This window comes from Babylonia areolata, chromosome 11 (assembly GCF_041734735.1).
Source record: "Babylonia areolata isolate BAREFJ2019XMU chromosome 11, ASM4173473v1, whole genome shotgun sequence".
NCBI lineage: Eukaryota > Metazoa > Mollusca > Gastropoda > Neogastropoda > Buccinidae > Babylonia > Babylonia areolata.
Window position 1 is genome coordinate 19,310,246 of NC_134886.1, and position 15,000 is coordinate 19,325,245.

Genomic DNA, 15,000 nt, shown 5'->3' on the forward strand with positions numbered 1-15,000 from the left:
GCATGAAAAGCCATGTTGTTCCAGAATGACTCCACATGGTTTTAGCCACACTGAGTGACAGTCCCCAAGAAGGAATTTAACTTGATTCATATCGAAAGCAAACCAAAACTGGCACTAGACTGCGCTGAGGCCTGACACAGATTCATTCATCTTCCTCCAACATGGAACAAAAAAGTCTGACTGGAGCAAGGCTCTCAAGAGGTGCAACTGATCTGATTGCACGTAAAGTGACTGCTGCACTTCCTAATTAAGGGGAATATGATATGCCAGATCTGCCTGTGTTATTTAGTTATGATGAAGCATACGTTTCCTGTAATGAGTAAGGTGATATAAAATGGAAAGAAATTTCCCAAACTACTCAGGAGTATATCTATATCATAATGAATTCCTGCTTGTGTTACTGAGAAGGGAAAGGACATGTGGTTTTAGAAAAATAGTTTGGTGAAATCCACCCATTTCTTTTGCCCAAAAATTGTCGTCGAAGACAATAGCAAAAAAAAAAAAAAAAAAAAAAAAAAAAAGGTTTACCTCCCAGCAAGCATTTTACATAGACATTGATTTCATTCACGATAGTGATTTTTTGTTTCAGTGCAACCTTCGTTAAAAAAAAAAAGAAAAAAAAAGTAACGTGAAAATGTCAGTGCAGTTAAATCGGTCCATGTAATCGTCAGAACTTTCTACACTGTCTCAGAGTGAAAGCGAAGAGATGACGGGGTTTGTCTCCCCTGGCACTAACAAGAAGGGATCAGACACACACACCAGCGGGCTGCCTGTCCGCTTCCCTCCAGCTGTCGGTGTTTTATTACACGTGGTGGAATGCCAGGGGGCGTCACATCCTGTCTTGCGCCGGGCTTTTAACGTTATTTGCTAAGAAGCAGGAAGAGCTTTGCCAACATTAGTTCTCTGTCTTCTGCCCACTGGTATCAAAAACTCTGTATTCCCCAAGACATTTCACGAGCTTTTAGCAGCGCAGTGCTACAGTCCTCACGAGGAAGGTAATTAGTTAAAATCACGCAAAGTAAATGTGCATCTGGCATCAAACTGCTCTGTAAAAAAGGAAACTGAAGAAAACTGTTTCTTTGGAACAAGACTCTTTTGTGGAGCTGATACGCAAACTCTTTTTGTTCCCATTTTCTTTCTTTTTTATTTCTTTTTCATTTGAGGAATGTCGTATAGATGTGGCTTGTCATTTTAAGTGCTTATGAATGATTATCTTCGTGGCTTATTATTGCAAGTGTGTATAAATGATTCTCTATGTCATATGCTCAGAATCACGCCGTTGCGTATAGCCAATGTACACAGTCAAATGATTTGTTTTTGATTGTTTGTTTGTCTTTTCTTCATCCAGTTTCAATCTATAATACACGAAGAAAACGCAGCTCTCACAGACTCTCGCTGCCACTGTACCAATCAGGAGTCAGGTGTCTGCCTCTGGGCGATCCATTCACAAACAATCGATTGATCCACAGATGTCTGTTCACCCTCAGTTTTCTCCGCAAGCAAATGCCTTCATTTACGTCTGATGTCGTCCTGCCGTCTGGCGTTGTTCTCCGATGATACCTGGACGTTTATGACTGTCTCCATTCATGACTTTTTTTTCAAACTTTAACTCAAAGTAGCTCAGGGATAAGGGACATACTGAAAAATGTTTCGCGCTCGATGTCATCAATTTTTCTCCTGCCAGGTCAGTTAGTGTTGTTCTGTCTCTATTATAGTGTCGTTATCTGTACAGCTTATACACACAGAGAGACAAGGCAGAGAATCATAAATAGAAAGGTAAAGAGAGACAAACATATTTCATTGATAATAACAGAGTTGTGTATTTTTGAAGGATAAGCAATAGCTTAAAAAAAAAAAAAACAGCAAAAAACAAACAAAAAACAAACAAACAGCACACACCCTCACACCGGAGTGCGTATGTCCCATATATTTGCACGATGCACATATACTATGGGGCGATTTTCAAACACCTGCATTGAGCTATATACCAAATGTCTTATCCGGACAAAGCAGTAAACAGACTTAAGGGAAATACCCAATGTGAAGACATTTGTCCCAACACCAGTCTACTCCAGAGTCCATGACAGACTCGCAGATAGTGCATTTCTTGTCATGAAACTGTTTTTGTTAAATGTACATCTAATAAAAAAAAAAAAACGCAAATAAAAACAACAACAACAAACAAACAAAACAAAAAAGGCAGACAGGCCGCCAACATCTTTTACGTTTATGTTTATGCATCTTCAGTGTTTTGTTTTAATTCTTAAATGATCACATCTGCAAGTGTTGGTGGTATTAAAGTAGTAGTAGTAGTAGTAGTAGTAGAAGAAGAAGAAGAAGAAGAATCTAAATTTCCCATCTTCAGGGGCTTCTGTAGGAAACTCTGTAGAAAAGAAAAAGAACAACCCCTCCCTCACCCCCCCCCCCCCCCAAAAAAAAAAAAAAAAAAAAAAAGAAGAAGAAAAACAACAACAACAAAACAAACAACCCCCCAAAAAAACACAAAAAAAAAACACACACCAAAGCCTGACATTGAAGAGGTATTCATCGGGACAGATGCTTGCTTGCTTACATTTCGATCCAGACAAAAAAACGTTTTTGACCTTCCGAGTCTCGAGGCTCAGACCAACTTGGAAGATGAGTCGATAATGGACACCATCAAAGCTGTCTTCACCTGTCTGAAGCATCGTGGTTCTTGGTTGGCAGTGGACTTTCCTGTGGCCAGTTGGAAAGCTTGTCCTCCCAGGTTTAGTGAACGAGACAGTGTTTGATAGAACTGAAGTATGGATTCTGACTGCTTTGGAAAACCTTCCATATGTATGATGACGGAGTCTCCCGTCGGTCCGACGGATGAGTAGGCAGGCAGGCTTATCTGTCGGTGTGTGTCCTCATATGGGAGAAGAGGCCGATTCTGGATGTGCAGCACTTCCCACAAGTGTTGCAAGGGAAAACGTCTCCAGAAGTTGAGCCCTGCTTCCTTCGCTCACGCTTCTCCTAATGGCCAGCGTTCTCTTGTTTTCAAACGTCTTTATGCCACCAGAGCACAACATCCTCCAGCGACAGCGGTCAAGGGCATCAGTTTCCCAGGATGTGATGTCTATGTCACAGGCTTTCAGGTTTATCTTGCAGGGTCTCCCAATTTCACGGTGGCTTTCCTTCAGCTGGCCATACAAAAGCATCTTCGGGATCCTGCTGTCTGTCATGCGGACAACGTGTCCTGTCCAGGGTAGCTGGTGCTGGATCAGAGGCTTTCGATGCTGGGCAGGCCGCTCCTCTCTAGGACCTGGAGGTTGGAGACCCTGTCTTGCCACTTTATGCCGAGGATCTTTCGTAGGCATCTCTGGTGAAACTGCTCAAGTTGTTAAATGTGACGGCGATACGTCGTCCATGTTTCACAGCAGTACAACAAGGTGGTCAGCACAACAGCTCTGTAGGTTTTCATCTTGGTGCTGAGCCTGATGCCTTTGGTGTTCCACAACATGTTGTTGAGTCTGCCAAAGGCGGAGCTGGCCTTGGTGATGCGCAGCGTCACTTCTGCTTCAAGAGCTCCGTTGCTGCATATGGTGCTGCCCAGGTAGCAAAACTTGTCGACTGACTTGATCTCTGTGTCACTGATCTTGATTGCAGGTAGGGGGGAGGCACTGGAGTTCTGTGAGCTAGCTGGTTGGTACATGGACTCGGTCTTGCTGAGGCTGATGGTGAGTCCAAAGCGCCTGCAGGAGGTTGAGAACCTGTCCATAATGAACTGCATGTCCTCATGGGTGTGTGCAGCAAGCGCGCAGTCATCAGAGGAACCCTCTGATCAGTGCCTCAAACACCCTGGACCTGGCACGGAGTCGCCGCAAGTTGAAAAGTTTGCCATTTGTACGAAACTGAATGTTGATGCCCCGGTCATAGTCTTGAAAGGCGTCAATCAGCATGGCAGAGAAGAGAATGGAGAACAGTGTGGGTGCCAAGACGCAGCCTTGCTTCACTCCATTTACCACTGGGAAGGGATCCGACATGTCAGTATTTTCCTGTACTCTCGCTTGCATGCCATCGTGGAAAGACGCAATCAGCTGGATTAGGCTCTCTGGGCAGCCGAACTTTAGGAGGATCTTCCACAGACCATGGCGGTTCACCGTGTCAAAGGCCTTTGTCAGGTCTACAAAGACCATGTGGAGCTCTTTGTTCTGCTCACGGCACTTCTCTTACATCTGGCGTACAGCAAACACCATGTCATATGTACCCCTGCCTGAGCGGAAGCCGCACTGTGCCTCAGGAATGACTGTGTTGGAGACATGGTCAACCAGTCTGTTCAGTATGATGCGGGCGAAGATCTTGCTGGCGATGCAGAGGAGAGAGATTCCACGGTGGTTATCGCAGGATGTTTTGTCTCCCTTCCGTTTGTAAATGTGGACAATAGAAAATTCCTTGAAATCCTGGGGGAACTCCCCTCTCTCCCAGATAGACTGGAACAGGGCGGTCAGCTTGTCTGCCAGCCCCTCGCCTCCATACTTGTAGATGTCAGCCTGGATTCCATCCGCTCCTGGTGCTTTTCCTGACGAGGTCAGCTTCAGGGCCTTCTGGGTCTCGACCTTGGTGGGAGGGGCAGCTAGCGAGTCATTGACTGGTAGCTGTGGGAGGGCTGCAATTGCCTCGTCAGATACGGACGAGTCCCTGTTGAGGAGGGTGTTGAAGTGCTCTGCCAAGCGGGCAAGGATGTCTTTCATGTCTGTCAGGAGGGTGGTCTGGTCCGAGGCTCGGACAGGAGTTGATCCTGTGACTCTCGGCCCATACACAGCTCGGAGACCATCATGGAAGGTCTTCATGTTGTAAGCATCAGCAGCGGACTGAAGCTCTTCGGACTTTCTATCCCACCAGGTGTTCTTCATCTCACGCAGCATCTTCTGTACGAGTTGCTTGGTTTGAAAGAACTGGTTCTCCTTACTCTGGCAGTCTTTATCGGAAATGTGATCCTGATGCGTATATGCATTGTGTTCAGGAGCTTGGAGATTCCAGAGTCGTTCTCGTCAAACCAGTCTTTGTGACTCCTCTGTACAAAGCCGAGTGTGTCAGCTGCTGCTGTGTACACAGCATCTCTAAAGGTGCTCTATACTTCTTCTACATCAGTCGATGCAGGAATTTCTTGGAGAGCTACTTGGATTTGCTGCTGCAGCACGTCCTTGGTGATAGGGAGGCAGTGGATGTTCAGCTTCCTAGGCGGTTTCTGCCTGGCTGGTTGGAGCTTGCGTGCAAGTCTGATGTTCATCTTGCTGCGTACCAGGCGATGGTCCGACCAACAGACTGCTCCTCTCATGCAGCGTGTAATAGAAACATCACCTCTGTCCCTCTGCCGTACAATCACAGAGTCCAGCATGTGCCATTGCTTGGAGCGGGGGTGCATCTATGTGTTCTTGTACTTGTCTGCTTGTTGGAAGAGGGTGTTGGTGATGGTCAGTCCATGCTGCGCAAAAAGCGAGAGCAAAAGCAGTCCGTTGGAGATGCACTTGCCAGTGCCGTGCTGTCCTAGGACTTTTGGCCACGATGAGAAGTACACGCCTACTCGGGCATTGAAATCCCCAAGGATGATCAGCCTGTCCTTTCTGTCTACCGCTGAAATGGTGCGGCTGAGCTCTTCGTAGAAAGCGTCTTTGATGTCATCAGGGTTGGTCATCGTCGGGGCATAGCAGCTGATGACTGTGGCGAAGCGATCCTTGGACAGCTTCAGACGCAGGGTCATCAGCCTGTCGTTTATCCCACGTAGAAGGCTGTCAAGCTGTCATGCAAGTTTGGTTCGTATGGCAAAGCCCGGGCCTGAGGTTCTTGGGGTGCCATCTGGCTTCCCAATGCAGTAGAAGGAGTAGCCCCCTCCAACTTCCTCCAGCTGGGTTTCACCCGCAAATCTGGTTTCGCTCAGGGCTGCTACGTCCACCTGGCAGCGATCAAGCATTCTAGCAATGAGCGCTGTGCGTCTTTCTGGTCTGTCGTCTCTGTCTAAGAGGATGCGAACATTTCAGGCACCCAGAGTCAGGGCATGACTCCTGGTTCTTTTTTTTTTTTTTTTCGACCGCTATTGTTGGATGTCTCAAATAGGTGCGGTTTCCTACTAGGTACTAGGGGAGGCAGGCTTTGTTTGGGGATCCTTTTATCTCCCCTTCCCCATGTGTGGAGAGCAGTGCTGTCCCTAGAAAGGGCTGCTCTGACACTGTGGGAGGATACGGGCGCCGCATCTGCCCCTGTCTACGGCGGACGACCATCACCCCACAGCCGCCTACGTGCAGAGTCGTGACTAGGAACTGCCATCAGCATCCTCTGCCTGTCCCCGTTACCACTTTTCCATCGCCGCAGGGCTTGGGAAAGCTGGGTGTTGAAGGGCTAGCTCGTCGTTCCGACATTAGCCTGATTGCCTGACCAGCACAGGTGACTTTTTTTTTTTTAGTGAGGAGGAGTTGTGCAGTCCCTTCCCCACTCTTTCGCCTACCGACGCTCACAGTCCCACAGGTGCAGATACTGCCACGTGTAGGACGGCCTTGGCAGGTGCAGGTTTTTTCTTCGGAGCTCCGTCTCCTAGGGGGACTTCCAGCCAAGGATAAGAGCTCCCCCTGCCCTTTGTCATCCTCTTCCACTTTCACAGCCGTTGGGAAAGGTTTCATTCTCCGCCTGGTCCGTCGTTGGGAGACTTCACATGCGGCAGGTAGTACTGGGTTACATGGTACCAGTAGCAAGGGCTATGCCCCTGACCTGACCTGATATGTTTGATCCACGCTAATCATCACGTTGTCTGGTCCTTCCTTAGTTCGAAATACATTGTTTCCATACATGTTCATTGCCTAGTTTCCAACACTAGTCTGTATGTGTGTGTCATAATGGTCAATTATCCATGTCTTTTATACCCATCCATTGCACACCCATTCATCATTTCTCTACTTGTAAACTGACGAATGCACGCGCTCATTTTCTTAGCATCAGGACAGAATTTATTTCCGTCTTTGATAAACAGTATGTTCTTGATTTAGGTGTTTCTTTGGTTATTCTTTTTCCTTTCTTATTTTTTTCGGGAAGAGGGGGTTGTTTGTTCTTGTTTTGCTTTTTGTTGTTGTTGTTGTTACCGATTTTGTTGCTGTTGTTTTAGTATTAATTCATCGTTTTTCGAAGTAGTATTTGTGGTCACGTTTAGTACACATGACAGTGTGCATTATTCAGGCCTCAATCATTCAGCCTGACACATCTTCAGGGCAGTCTGCTATATCAACCTCCCCCTGACCCCCCTGTCTCGTTCTTCAAAACACCTTCATCGGGGTCCAGCAGAGGAAGAAATCTAAGCATGTATCCGATCTGTCACGTGAAAACGAAGAGAACTGACTTCCACCCCCCCCCACCCCCCCATCACCATCTTGCCGATTTTAACCCTTTCACCACCAGTCAATTTAGAGTACAAAATTCCCTTGTGGTATAAACACAGAAAAGATAGTGGCTAAGAATACCTGGGAATTCCCCCTGCGATGTATAGAAAATACGGCCTATCCTACCACTGAACATTAAGAGCAGTAGGTTCATGGATAACAGACCAATGAATGGTCACCTTTCAGTGACATGGGTCCTCTACCACACCTGTGCAACATCAGTTTGACGATGACATGGATTCCTGCATAACGCCTATCCTCGGTCGGAGACCAAGCTCTGAGAACTTCTTGAAACACGGAGTCATTTGCACAACGGACTGCATGACAGCTGCCATTTGGCGCTCATCATTCGTTTCCTGTGTCAGTCAATCAGGTTTCAGTCACGCGCATACACACACACACACACACACACACACACACACACACACACACACACACACACACACACACACTCAAACAGACATGTAACATCTGACGTGTTTGACTGTGTTGTATATCCCACCCACCCCACCATTTAGGCAGCCATTCTCCTTTTTCGGGGGTGTGCATGCTGAGTACGTTCTTGCTTCCATAACCCACCGAACGCTGACACAGATTGCAGGATTTTTTTTAGGTGCTTCTGCGTGTGTATTTACACTAGTATACTAGTTCACGCACTAGCAGGTCTGCACATATGTTGACCTGGAATATCGGGGAAATCCCCACCACTAACCTACAAATGCGACGGGGCTCGAACTCAGGAAACTGAAAATGTCCAGTGTTTGTTGTTGTTTTTTGTTGTCTTTTTTTGGTGTGTGTGTGTGTGTGTGTGTGTGTGTGTGTGTGTGTGTGTCAGTGTGCGTGTGTGTGTGTGTGTGTGTGTGTGTGTGTGTGTGTGTGTGTGTGTGTGTGTGTCTGTGTGTGTGTGTGTGTGTGTGTGTGTGTGTGTGTGTGTGTGTGTGTGTGTGTGTGTGTGTGTGTCTGTATGTGTATGCGTGAATGACAGTTTTCATAAAGATGCAAATTCGGTGTGATTTTGTTTCCTCTTATCTAAAAAATTATGTGAGATACAAATGTGAATTAGACAAGATTGGAGACAGTGATAAGGAATCTTGACGGTTTAAGATGCTCGGTCGGCATCATTTCCTCTCTCTCTCTCTCTCTCTCTCTCTCTCTCTCTCTCTCTCTCTCTCTCTCTCTCTCTCTCTCTCTCTCTCTCTCAAGCAAAGACTTATAGATATCTTCATTCAAGAATGGCCGGGTACTATTAGTGATAGAGACATATATTCATGCTACAGATCATTCAAAGTTATATTTGAAAAAAGAAAAGAAAATACATAACAAATGCTGATGAATATTGTTTCAGAGTGGCGTTGTCTCAGGCCAGATTTAATGTGCTTCCTTAAACTAACAATGTTAATAGGTACACTGAAAATTATGTTTTAAAGCATTGGCCTTTTTGTCAAGGTGAACTAGAAGATGAATACCATTTATTGTTTGTTTGTTCTGTATATAATGATTTACGGACAAAATTTCCTCAAGACTGTTTAAACATATCTCTTAATTCACTTATCCGATCAAACAGCAAGCAGAGAAATTGTCATGTATCAACATTTATTTTCCATGCGATCAAAAGAATCATATACTCAGACCTAATAAGTAGAATTAATGTCAAGTCCATGAACATTATGATATTGTGTCATCTATTCAAGTGTTATAATACCCCTTCCCATGCCCACCCCCAGAGTCCCCTGGTTCTGAATTGTGGTCCATGGCCAAAGTTAAATTAAAACAATTTCGTTCGTTCGTTCATTCTCTCTCTCTCTCTCCCCCCCCTCTCTCTCTCTCTTTCTCTCTCTCTGTGTCTCTCGCTTCTTCTTCTTCTTCTTCTCTTGTTTCTGTTCTGAGTAATAATTGTGCATGTATTTATGGTGTTCGTCTTTTTCGTGGGACAGAAATTGAAATTTATTCATGCAATGTCATGCGTTTGTGTTGAGTATTTGTTATATTTTCCGTTTTCGATAGGCCAGGATGGAAACAAGCCATATTGTGCTTCTTCCTTTTTTCCCCTCAATAAAAAAGGTTTCGTTCGTTCGCTCTCTCTCTCTCTCTCTCTCTCTCTCTCTCTCTCTCTCTCTCTCTCTCTCTCTCTCTCTCTCTCTCTCTCAATCTACTTATCTATTTATCTATCTATATATGTATCTATCTGTCATTCTTGTCGTTGTTTGTTTGTAATTAATCTGTTTGATGTCAATAACACTCACAAAATTCCCTCAGAAAAAATACAAAGCTATTGCTATGTTGCTCCTATATGCAGTTTGGGTGATTGGGGGGTGCTTTCTTTTATTATGACTTCCTCCAAAAGGCCTTAGATTTTGTTTGGTGGTTGTGATTGTTTTTATTCTTTCTTCCGTTGGGATTGATCTACTCGCAAAAACTTGATGAAGTCAGCTATAAGCGTACATAAATAAATAAATAATAATTTTTTTTTTTTTTTTCAAGGCCTGACTAAACGCGTCTGGTTACGCTGCTGGTCGGGCATCTGCTTGTTAGATGTGGTGTAGCGTATATGGATTTGTCCGAACGCAGTGACGCCTCCTTTAGCTACTGAAAACTGATCTACTCAGCCTCTTCATTCCTGCTCTTTTTCAGTTTTTAACTCTTTTTATATGTTTGTCTGCCTACCTGCCTGTTTGTCTGCCTGTCTGTCTATTGGACTGTCTGTCGGTCTGTCTGTCTATTGGACTATCTGTTTCGCTGTCTCTTTATCTCCCTCTCTCGCAATACGTAAACCAATATTCCAACATATTAAAACCAATCCCAATAGACCGGATTGCTAGATAGAACTAGCAGCAGGGAATAATACTGTGTACTATTTTGTAAGCCTTTTATTTAGCAAAAAAGGACAAACTTACAAATAAATCAAGTTAGTTTTAATCTTGCCTAACGTCGCAAATGGTCAGGCTGAAATATTCCCACGCATCTTTCATGAGGAGTATACAATAAGGTGGAGTAGCGGACGTACAATACTGTAATTTCTTCCGACGAGACAAAATATCACCTTACCTGAGTGCATATAGGCTTGCAGTGGCATTTCAAGGATCTACTCGGGGAACAAAAAAAACAACAACAAAACTACAACAACAACAACAACAACAAAAAACCCAAAAAAACCCAACAACACACACATCCTTTTCAGTCCGTGTTGTGGATTTCGCAATTTAGTTTAAAAAGTATCTCAAACCATGTCACTTCCTTTCTGCTTACCACCTAGTATTGACTAGATAAGTTTCTTGAACTTCTGCTACTTGTGCCCGTGCGTGTGAATGTGTGTTTGCTTGTGTGTGCACAGGCGTGTTTCTGTATGATATGTCGTACTTGACTGTATGTATATGAATCTCGATGCAATCTGTACTGTAGATGTCATGAACTCCCGGTCTAGGGGTGTGAGCGTCAATGTGGATGATTATCAGTATCATCATCATTATCATCATCTGTTCCTGGTCCTTCATCACAGCTGATTCCTGGTGCAATCTTTGAGGTATCCAGCGTCCAGAAAAAAAAAAAAGAAAATAAAGGAGATTACAAAATTCCGAAGTGAGACGAATGGCTTAGCCCTTTCACCGCCAGTCAATTTAGAGTACACAATTCCCTTGTGGTATAAACATAGAAAGACAGTGCCTAAGAATAGCTGGGGATTCCCCATGCGATGTATAGAAACTATGGCCTATCCTAACACCGAACATTAAGAGCAGTAGGTTCATGGATAACAGACCAATGAATGGTCACCTTTCAGTGACATGGGTCCTCTGCCACGCCTGTGCATAAATGCGAGCTTGGCGGTGAAAGGGTTAAGAATGCTGTGTTTGTGTGTCTGCCAAACACAAAAGTCCACAAACAGTGGAAATCCACACAAACCAAATATGTCATGTTTTTGTTCATCGGATTTCACTCCGATACGTTTGTTTCTTGTGTTTAATCGATGCGTGAATTTATTGTTAAAAGGCGTGAGATCTCTCTCTCTCTCTCTCTCTCTCTCTCTCTCTCTCTCTCTCTCTCTCTCTTGTTGTGTCGTTATTGTTCATGTTGTTATTATTATTGTTGTCACAAGGACAGATTGGAAGACTGGGCGATGCCTAAAATCTTTATCCTTGAGTCATAAAGTTTTTGAATCTCTCTCTCTCTCTCTCTCTGTGTGTCTCGGTCTATCTTCTCTCTCTCTCTCCTTCTGTGTGTGTGTGTGTCTCTCTCTCTCTCTGTCTCTCGGTATATCTTCTCTCTCTCTCTCTTCTCTTCTATCCTCTCTCTCTTCTCTCTCTCTGACTGATGTACCCGCCTGCCACACGGACTTTTTAAGCAAATGATAAAGTACCAAAGTACCACTTATCCCTTTGTAATTTAGTTTGCTTTGATTACGTTTTTCTTTTCTGTTCCATTTTTTTTTTAATGTTTTGCATCATTTTTGTTCTGATTTGTACCTAGTATGTCACTAGAGTTTTACAGCTAATGACATTGAACATTTCAGTGTTCAGTGCTCTCTCTTACTGATATGGGCTATGGCCGTAATGAATGAACCACCTAAATCTGAAACTGAATCTGAATCTTCACCCCCCCCCCCCCTCCCCCGTCTCTCCCTCTTTCTCTCTTTTGTTCCGCTCACTCACCCAAACCTGCTTCAGAGTAGCACACAGTGAGAGACAAAAAAAAAAAAAAAAAAAAAAAAAGTACCTGAGTGTATCGCTGGAGTCCGGATATCACAAGTTATTAGCCTCGTTCATCAGCCCCTGTGTCCAGTGTCGACACGAATCAATACAGAAGACAAAAGACACACGTTGACCATGCACTCCACTGACCCAAGGACCAGCGTCCAGTTTGTACACACACAGGACAGCGTCCGGTCGCTGGCTGTAACAGATCAAAGCACCATTCTTCAGGAAGTCAGCTGCGCAGTTTATGTGCTGGCTGAAACTTATCTTTGTGTGCGTCATGTGCTTCCAAATAATGAGTAAGAGGTTCTGGAATGGAGGACCCATTTGTTAAAGCAGCTGCGCAGTTTGTGTGCTAGCGGAAACTTATCTTTGTGTGTGTGTCATGTGCTTCCAAATAATGCGTAATCGGTTCTGGAATGGAAGACCCATTTGTTAAAACAGCTGCGCAGTTTATGGGCTGGCGGAAACTTATGTTTGTGTGTGTCATGTGCTTCCAAATAATGAGTAAGTGATTCTGGAATGGAAGACCCATTTGTTAAAACAGCTGCGCAGTTTATGTGCTGGCGGAAACGTATGTTTGTGTGTGTCATGTGCTTCCAAATAATGAGTAAGTGATTCTGGAATGGAAGACCCATTTGTTAAAACAGCTGCGCAGTTTATGTGCTAGCGGAAACTTATCTTTGTGTGCGTCATGTGCTTCCAAATAATGCGTAAGAGGTTCTGGAATGGAAGACCCATTTGTTAAAACATACTGGTGCTTCGTTGTTCCTGACCCCCTATTCCAATCCTCCTTTTCTCACTGTCCCATATCTCTGTTACTGCCTCTGTCTCCCCCTCTCCGTCTCTGTCTTTCTCTGTCTCTGTCTTTCTGTCTTTCTCTGTCTTTCTGTCTGTCTCTCTTAGGAGGAAGGTGGCAGAATTTTTTTTTTTCCCGGACTTTCTTGGGTCGACCACCGTTTTATTTTGTATATGAGTTCATTATAACAATTCATAGTAAATGGAAAAGAAAGGAAAAAGAAAAATGAAAAAAAATGAAAACAATGAATACAGTGAACATTAACAATAACATCGTCATCATAAGTCATTATACTTATAATATATTGTTCTCTCTCTCTCTCTCTCTCTCTCTCTCTCTCTCTCTCTCTCTCTCTCTCTCTCTCTCTCTCTCTCTCTCTCTTAAATCAATTTGGTCAAGGTGGACACATTTTCTTCATGTGTAACAGTGCAGTTTTATAACATATAATAGCCATTTTGCCTAGCATCGGCATAGAGTTGTGCACACTTTGCTTAGCTAAAGTAATGTGAAAAGAACACAACCCACACATTGTTTTCTGAAAACAACAACAACAACAAAAACAACAACAACAAAAAAAAACAAACAACAACAACAAAAAACACAAACAACAACAACATGGTGGCAGAATTGTTATAATGCTCGCCTGCCAATACAGAGTATGTCAGGTTCTGAGTTTGAATCCCGCTCTCATCTTTTCTCCCTTTGACTGGAAAATTAAACTGAGTGTCCAGTCATTCGGATTAGACGATAAATCGACTGTGCAACACGCACTTGGCGCACTGAAAAAGAACCCATGGCAACGAAAGTGTTGTCCTCTTGCAAAAATTCTGTAGGGACACAATGTCTACACATGAATGCCCTCAAGACTTGACTAAGTCTCTGGGTTATGCTGCTGTCAGGCATATGCCTAGCAGATGTGGTGTAGTGTATATGGATTTGTCCGAACGCAATGACGCCTCCTTGAGAAACTGAAACTGAAATTGAACCTGAAACTCTCTCCCTCTCTGTCTCTACCCCCTCTCTCTCTCCTCCCTCTCTCTCTCTCTCTCCCTCTCTCCTCTCTCTCTTCCTCTCTCTCTATCTCTCTCTCCCTCTCTCCCCTTTCTCTTCCCCCCTCTCTCTCCCCCCTCTCTCTCCTCTCTCACTCCCTCTTTGTATCTCTCTCTCCCCTCTCTCTCTCCCCCACTCTCTCTCCCCTCTCTCCCCCCTCTCTCTCCTCTCTCTCTCGCCCTTTCTCTCTATCTCTCTCTCTATCTCTCTCTCCCCCTCTCTCTCTCCCTCACTCTCTCCCTCTCTCTCCTCCCCCCTCTCTCTCCCTCCATCTCTCATTATCCCTTCTGTTGCTGTCCAAACACTTTGACCGGAACTCACAAAGCACGGAAGCAGAAGAGATAAGCACGGGTCATGGAAATGTCACTGATGAGGAAATAGTTGTTTTGACATTTTATGATGATGGCAGAACGATAAAGATGATGAAAATACCGATATCAATACTTGTTTCAGTAAAAAAAAAATGATGGCACCTGTTGATGCGAAGTTCTAAACACATCAAGATAACTAATGCCTCTCTCCCATCTTTATTACCGAATATGAAAACGGAAACTTAGCCTTCAAGCAGGTCATTGTTTTGTGCAGAGCAGAACACCGCCCACATGGGCATGTCCCTAAAAATATGCATTTTGTTTCAAATACCAAGGCTTCCATATGATGTTACAATCTGCAGCAGCTTTGCTGAACGATCCAAGGCCATTGATTCCAACGCATTGCCCCAACCTTGCAGATACACAGGAGCATAAAATTTTGGATATAAAAGTTCGGATTTGATTGTCTTTTTTTTTTTTTTTTTTTTTTTTTTTTTTTACAAGAAAGAGGAAAAGTTTGCTTTTCGTTTTCTTAATTCTTTTGTTTTAAAATATCTTGTCAGGATGTTAAACAGCCGTTGGCCTGAAGAGAAAAAAAAGAACTGGATATTCTGTGTTGAATGCTCTGTCTCTACATGTCTGTGTACATGTTTGTCTGTCTGTCTGTCTGTCTGTCTGTTTGTTTGTCTGTCTACGTGTGTTTAACACCCTTCTGCACAAGCACGTGTACGCACGAACACACACACGCACACACGCGCGCACACACGCAC